Below are 7,522 nucleotides of genomic sequence, written 5' to 3' on the forward strand. Positions count from 1 at the left end.
ATTATTGGTCTATTGCATTAAGCATTATGTGCTCCTATTTATATAAATATATTGTTTATGTGTAATAGCATGGTAACAAGTTAAAATATGTCATAATACTCTGGTGCACTATTTATAGCCTTGATGGTTGATTGTTTATGTAAACCCTGCTAAAATTGGTAAAAAATTAGTCAATAAATTGATTTTTAATTAGAAAAGTTAAAAATACAAAACTAATATCAAAATAGGATAGAACTCTTTAAAACGAGAATTTTGATACCAATTTCGAAGAATTTGGCCCAAGATTAGGGCGAATGGGCCGAACCGGTCGAATCGGGCCCGTATTGGGCCCAAGCCCAACTTAACAACCCTTAATCAAATGAGCACAGCTCATTCTTCTCCCCCATTTGGCTTGAAAAACATGCTGGGAAGCAGCATGAAGGGCGAGAGCATGTAGCACTTCCAAAACCCTCACTTAAATTTGATTTCTCAATAACTTTTGATTTGGAGTTTCGATTGACGAACCGTTTGTGACTATGCGTTCACCGTGACGAGCTCTACGAAACCCATGGAACAATTTGGTAGGTAACTCACTATTTCCTTCTCAGCCAGCTTCCCCCAATTTTGGAAATTCATGAACAATTATGTTGAAAATTGTTCAATTTTGGTGTTCTAGGTTCGATTTAGCTTGCGAAACTTGTTGGGTTTGAGTTGCTACGCGTGTGGGTGCGGTAAGGATCACCTAAAGCTTAATCCAATTTTAATTTTATAAGATAAAATCTGATTTGGAACATATATGTGTATTAGGTGAGAATTAAGTTCATATATATATATGCATTGGAAGTAAAAAGTGACTATTCGGAGGTTTATTGGTGATTGAGGCTTGGTTTGTGGCTGTTTCTTTGAGCTTGGGGGGCTGTGTTCTTGCTTGTGAGGCTGCCTTGGATTGAATAAAGTGATCGGCTAAGGTATGGTTTAGGTTTCGCACATTTAACATATAAGGTTTTGTGAAAACTTAGGCTAGCGCACTATAGGATAAGTTGAAATAGATAAATGTGTTAAGTGATTAGTGTTTGTGATGATTGATTGATAAATTGATGTAGTGCTTATGTTGAGTAATTGATAGTGGGGGGTTAAGTGTATGTGTGTATATATATGCTAATGTGATAGTGATGAAGGAAGGGCTTGTGGTCATGACAAAGTAATGGTATGGATGAGATTGTGGATGGTGTTTAATTGAATGGTGGTTATTTGGAATTGTTGGTTTTGCTATAATGAATAATGTTGTGCTAATGTTTAAGGAATTTTAAGAAGATGATAAATAATGGAATTGGTTTAAGATGTCAGTCGTGATTAACATGTGTAAAGCTAGGGAAATGTGATATGCTTGAGTTAAGATTTCAAGAATGGTTGTGTGACGGTGAAGAGTGAATTGTATTGATGGTTATGGTATATTGGGTTGAATAAGAATGAGCTTTGAAAGGAAAAATGTGGTTTTTGGAAGAAAATGAGGTTTAGTGTAATTTGGTAAAAATGGTTTTTGATGAACTTTGGAAGTCCATAACTTGCTCCTCAAATTTTGGATACAAATGAGGTTGGTTTTAAATTAAAGAATATTTGATAAGCTTGAGATTGATATAAGGTTTACGAAAATCCGAATTTTGTAGAGAAAGTTATGGATAATGGAAGTTGGTATGAAAACTGTTATGCAGGTAGCTGATTTTGGTTCTGCAGCTTTCAGGCAATCTGTTATTTTTCTTTGAAGAACGTACATCCACGTGTACGCGTGGCGTGACATTCAAACTACGCATGCGCAAGTAGCCATGCGTGTGCGTGATGAGCTAATCTGCATGACCACACGTACGTATGACCCACGCGTACGCGTGACATGCTGTTCTCTTCCACGCGTGCGCCCACGCGTACGCGTGGCCCTTGTTGCTGAAAAATTTGATTTTGGCATTTTAAATCAAACTTTCACTTCTAAACCTCCATTTTCCTTCCTTTTAGACTAAAAGTATAGTGCTAAGTCCAGTAACTAGTTGAAGCTAGGAAATTAAGGTAACTTGAGGGTGAAGTAAGGGTTAAAATGATGGATTATGAGTAAAAAGGGTTAAAATGATGGATTATGAATAAGAAGGGTAAAAATGTTATGAAAATGATGAACATTTGTTATAATGATATGTTGATGGATGATTGAACTCATCTGAAATAAACGAATGTATGCTTGAGATGCCTGGGCAGCAGCAAGGATGGTGGTTCGTCCCGCTTGCTCCAGGTCAATATTTGAGAATTGATAATGATTATGCTTGACTTGGATTGAATAACTGTATGTTGTGATGCCTGGGTAGTAGCAGCAGTAGTGGGTCTCCCACTTGCTCCAGGTTGAGCTTTTAAACACCCGCTTGAGTAGTAGCTGCAGTAGTGGTTACTCCACTGGCTTTGGGTTAAGCGGGTAGTAGCAAGGGGTTGTAGCTCAAACCCACTTGCTCTGCATGGGTGTTTCAGTCCATGGTTAGCTACCAGGACATGTCTGGTTAGCTATATAACCGACAGATGATATCATCAGCCATAGGACAGGCATGCATCATGTGCATTTGTTTGCTTTGACTGCTATGCATTATTTGAGATTGCCTAAGTGAATATTTATCCTACTACCTACTGTTCTTGCTATTTGCACTATTTGTTTTTTACTTGTGAGTGAACTTGTTTGTTTGCTTGTCTCTGCATGATTTATGAATGGCGGAGGAACGGAGGAAGGGTGAAAAGGGTTGGTGGTTATGTTAGGTTTGAATTTAAGTAAGTATAGGAATAGCTTAGATTACCTACCCCTTATTATGGCTTTTATTTAGAAACTAAGTTTTGTACTTTTATGATGAAGTTCTAGGATTGCCTCTGGCATTACCAGGACTTTATTTATTATACGCGTGGCACCTTTACCATGCTGAGAACCCTCGGTTCTCACCCTATACTGTGTTATTGTTTTCAGATGCAGGTCGAGAGGCTCCTCGCTAGGCGTCTGGATCCTGAAGCGGAGTAGTACCTGGGTTCATTTTGGGTTTTGTTTGTATATATGTAAATATGCATCTAGCTTTCTCTCCAAGAAAACTTGTTTATTTTGTTCCCCATAGAGGCTGAGGGACAGCTAGGACCTTATTTTGTATTTTGAGTATTTTGGGATACCTGTATATGTATGTATATATATTCTCCGGCCAGCCTTGGCTTCGCAGGCGGAGTCAGAAGCTAGTTATGATGTATTCTTGGCCTTCTTTTCTACGTCGCTTATCCTTATCCTTATCTCCTAGACTTCTTAGCGCACAATAATCCCAATCCTCGAGCGTTGCGGTTTTCATTTTAGGATTTGTTCCAGCTATTTTTTAAGGCTCCTAGTATACTGTCTCTTTTCATTGATATATATATATATATATATATATATATATATATATATATATATATATATATATATATATCTTACTTTTAGTGGTCGTAGTACCTTACCACCTCAGCTTTATGACTTAAGCATAAGACTCTGTGTGGTAGGGTATTACATTATGGTATCAGAGCAGTTCGTTCCTATAGAGCCTGAGAACAGACTGATTATGCTTCTGTGCATTCTCTGTGTATGTGTCTATGTGCTATTAGGATATCTAACTGATATATGTGGCATAAACATTCAGGAGCATGCATTTGGGACTTAAAGCACTAGACTTGCGATATTGAGACTGATAAACTTGATATCACTTGTTTGGTGTGTATAGGGACCAAATGTCGACTCGCGAATGTGAACGCGGGCGAGATAGAGGCAGAATAGGAAATGCTATGCCTGAAACGACAGGGAATAATCCTAACCTTGTAGACTTCATGGATACTATAGGAAATATGGCTGCGGCGATGCAAGCAACAGCCGAAGCCCTGGGAAACTAAATAAACAATGGGAATAATGGCAACGGCGATGATGGTCCTATGACGCTTTCCTCCTTCCTGAAGGTTCATCCTCCAACCTTCAGAGGAACCTCAAACCCTACCAATGCGGATAACTGGATACAGGCTATTGAGCGAGTGTTACAGGCTCAACAGGTTCCTGATGAACAGTGGGATGAGTTTGGAACCTACCAACTGCAAGGTGAAGTTCAGCATTGGTGGCAGGGCATGAGGCGTATTCTGTAGCCTGATGAGGTTGTGATCTCTTGGGAGTTGTTCCGAGAGGAATTCAATAAGAAATACTTTCCCAGCTCAATTAGAAATGCCAAGAAACTTGAACTGCTTCAGCTGAAGCAAGGTCAGATGACTGTTACTGAGTACACAAGCAGGTTTGAGGAACTGTGTCATTTTTCACGAATTTATCAAGGAGCTCCTGAGGACTTTGCTGAGTGGAAATGCATCAAGTATGAGGGAGGCCTTCGGAGTGATATTCTAAGCTTTGTTGCACCTATGGAGATCAGGGTATTTTCTGAACTCGTGAACAAGAGCCGAATAGCTGAAGAATGTGTGAGGAACGCAGCCATGGCAAAGAATGAGAATCGGGAGTCCCACCGAAGAGACCACAATCAAAATTTGGCACCAATGGGCCAGAAATTCAAGCAAAAAGGAAAACGAACAAGGGATACCTCGGAGGAGTTGACATGTCAGAAGTGTGGTCGTTACCATTCGAATAGGCCGTGCCGCATTAGCTTGGGCGTATGTTACAAGTGTGGTCTACCAGGGCACGTATCTAAGAACTGTCCGCAGGGAAAGACTCAAGATAGGGGACAATCAAGTCACCAAGGTTGAGGTAATTGCAAAAATTGATAACCAGAAATTTAAATTGTAATATGTGATTTTGAAACACCACATTTATTCATAGCCTGCGACGGGGATGAGGATGTAAGGTTGGAAGTGACAAGCTTAGTATTAAACCTAGGACTTGGTTGAAGGGAGTAATGACAGAAAAATATGTTCAACCGAGTGCTACCTTTGTGGAGAACACCCATTTTGTTAGTAAAAAGGGAAGACCATAGTAGTAGACCGTATGCGAGAGGGACAGTACCGGCGCATCTTCGCGACTCGATCTAGCTTTCCTTGTATAACCTGTAATGGAATTTTGTTTTGGATTTCTTTTTCCCTCGAACAACGAATGGTTTATCCTTTAAAATTCTAATCTCCTTACGTGCACATATTTGAATTTGAATCTGTCCACCCAGGGGCGAACCTGAGCTTGTTTTGGTATAGATAAATGATTCTTGAGCCTTGGAAATTGCTAAAGGTTGGGTGCTCTCTTCATCACATTGTAACTCTCAAGCTTAATTGAAACTTACTTGATTTAGTATGTTCTATCCATACTATTAAATGTTGTTGGTTCGGTTTCCTTTCTTGAGATGTACTTAAATTTCTCTTCTTGTGCGTTCCATTATTTTCATACAACTCTGATCGACCGTATATAAAACTCTTTCTGATTTCTCACGAACACTATTCAGACTATTTATTCGTCTTTCAAGCTTAATATCTCTTTGAAAATCAACTCGAGCATATATTAGTATCGCGTATGAATCTTAGCTGTAATTAGAGGACGTTGATTTCTTAGAGCAAGACATTTGGGCGCAAAACGAACCTGTGATATTACTAGGGAAATTAGAGCCTTAATCCTCGCCGATCATAGCGCGTGTGATTAAATAGACGCAATGAGGTACACCGTGTGGATGAAATACCAGGATACGATGGAAGCCTTCGAGCCATAGGAAGAAGATTGATCTTTCTGTCAATACTTATATCGCTTAAGCCCAATGAACCATTTAGAAAATAACTACGATGTATTATTGGAGGACTTAAGATGCGTGCTGATGCAACACTGTGAAGTTGTAGTAGACGCCCTAGGCAAAAAGTTTCTAAAGGATTCTTGGACGTTAAATTCAATGGAGGAAACGTTAGATGAGTTGAAGTTTTAAGTTAGAGAACGAGGGTATGGCTGGAAGTGTCGGACTAAATCCATTGCCAGTTTACGACGTGGTATCGACGAGATACGGGACGCGCAAAGAGACAATAAGGAGACGCCAAAGATATCGAAGTCTGGTAAACGAAAGGGAACTAAGAAGAGATTTATATGCCTAATGCCAAAATATAGATCGTAGAGTCAAGGACTTAGGGAGTGCAATAATGGTAATAAGGAGCCACTAAGAGTACTGGAGTCGGTTGAATCAAGAAGGTACCAAGAGAGGGTTATGTGTCAAAATCGGAAGATGAAATGAGAAACTATTGCCCGAAACTTACAAGAGAGGATTTTCGAATTTACCTTGAGATTTCTAAAACGTATCGCGAATCCAAGAAGATATTTTGAGGGCCAGAAGTGAAGAACGAAGTGACAATCTATGTGATTACATGTTCGACGCATGAGAAAGAAAAAGGAGGCCACTAGAAGCCGTGCGAAATGCTACAACCATTGAGGGGTCTACATTAAAGGTAAAAGAGAGTAGCCATCGATTTCATAGTAGGTTGCCCAGGTCTAGGACAAAAGGTGATACTGTTAGAGAATAGTGGACCAAGTGACCAAGTCCATTTTGCCATTGGAGCAAATTACTTAGTGGGGATATCAATGAGACAATACACCAGGGAGAAGGTGAGACTTCACAAGTACACTAAACACCTTTGAATTAATCGAAAACTGGAATGTCGAACATCTTAGTTCCTGAATTTGATAGCCAAGACAACGGAGAAAAAGTCACGTAAATTTGAGTTAGAATTCTCATGATGAAAGCCGACAAGAGAGTTAGGCAGATCTAAGAAGAAGACTCCTCAAGTTGGAAGAAAAAGGACACCTATCTCTAAAAATTGCTTCAACGACTAGAATCGGATGAGCAATCAAAAACAAGAAAGTTAAAACCCGCTAAGTTAGCCCATTTCAATTTTTTTGAAAGTGTTGATAGCCAGTGGCATACCAAATAGTTTTCTGCCGTAACTTTCGAACCTATTTGACGTACTCCATATTTTGTAACTTCTGAAACACGCTTCTAAAACAAATTCATATCTAACAACCTAAGCCAGTTAAATGAAAGGAGATGGACGTTTCAAGTAACGGGGTTAGCTTCAAGAAACTCTGAATATATCGAAGGACTACCCACACCTCTTTTCAGGTAACTCACTCTGAATTTTGAGGACAAAATTCCTAATTAGGTGGGTAAGATGTAAAACCCACTAAAATCGGTAAATAATTAGTCAATAAATTGAATTTTAATTAGGAAAGTTAAAAATATAAAACTAATATCAAAATAGGATAGAGCTCTTTAAAACGAGAATTTTGATACCAATTTTGAAGAATTTGGCCCAAGATTGGGCCGAACGGGCCGAACCGGTCGAACCGGGCCCGTATTGGGCCCAAGCCCAACTTAACAACCCTTAATCAAATGAGCACAGCTCATTCTTCTCCTCCATTTGGCCTGAAAAACACGCTGGGAAGCAGCATGAAGGGTGAGAACATGTAGCACTTCCAAAACCCTCACTCAAATTTAATTTCTCAATAACTTTTGATCCGGAGCTCCGATTGACAAACCGTTTGCGACTATGCATTCACCGTGAC

The sequence above is a fragment of the Arachis ipaensis genome, chromosome B8 (assembly GCF_059453495.1).
Source record: "Arachis ipaensis isolate K30076 ecotype BB chromosome B8, ASM5945349v1, whole genome shotgun sequence".
Taxonomy (NCBI): domain Eukaryota; kingdom Viridiplantae; phylum Streptophyta; class Magnoliopsida; order Fabales; family Fabaceae; genus Arachis; species Arachis ipaensis.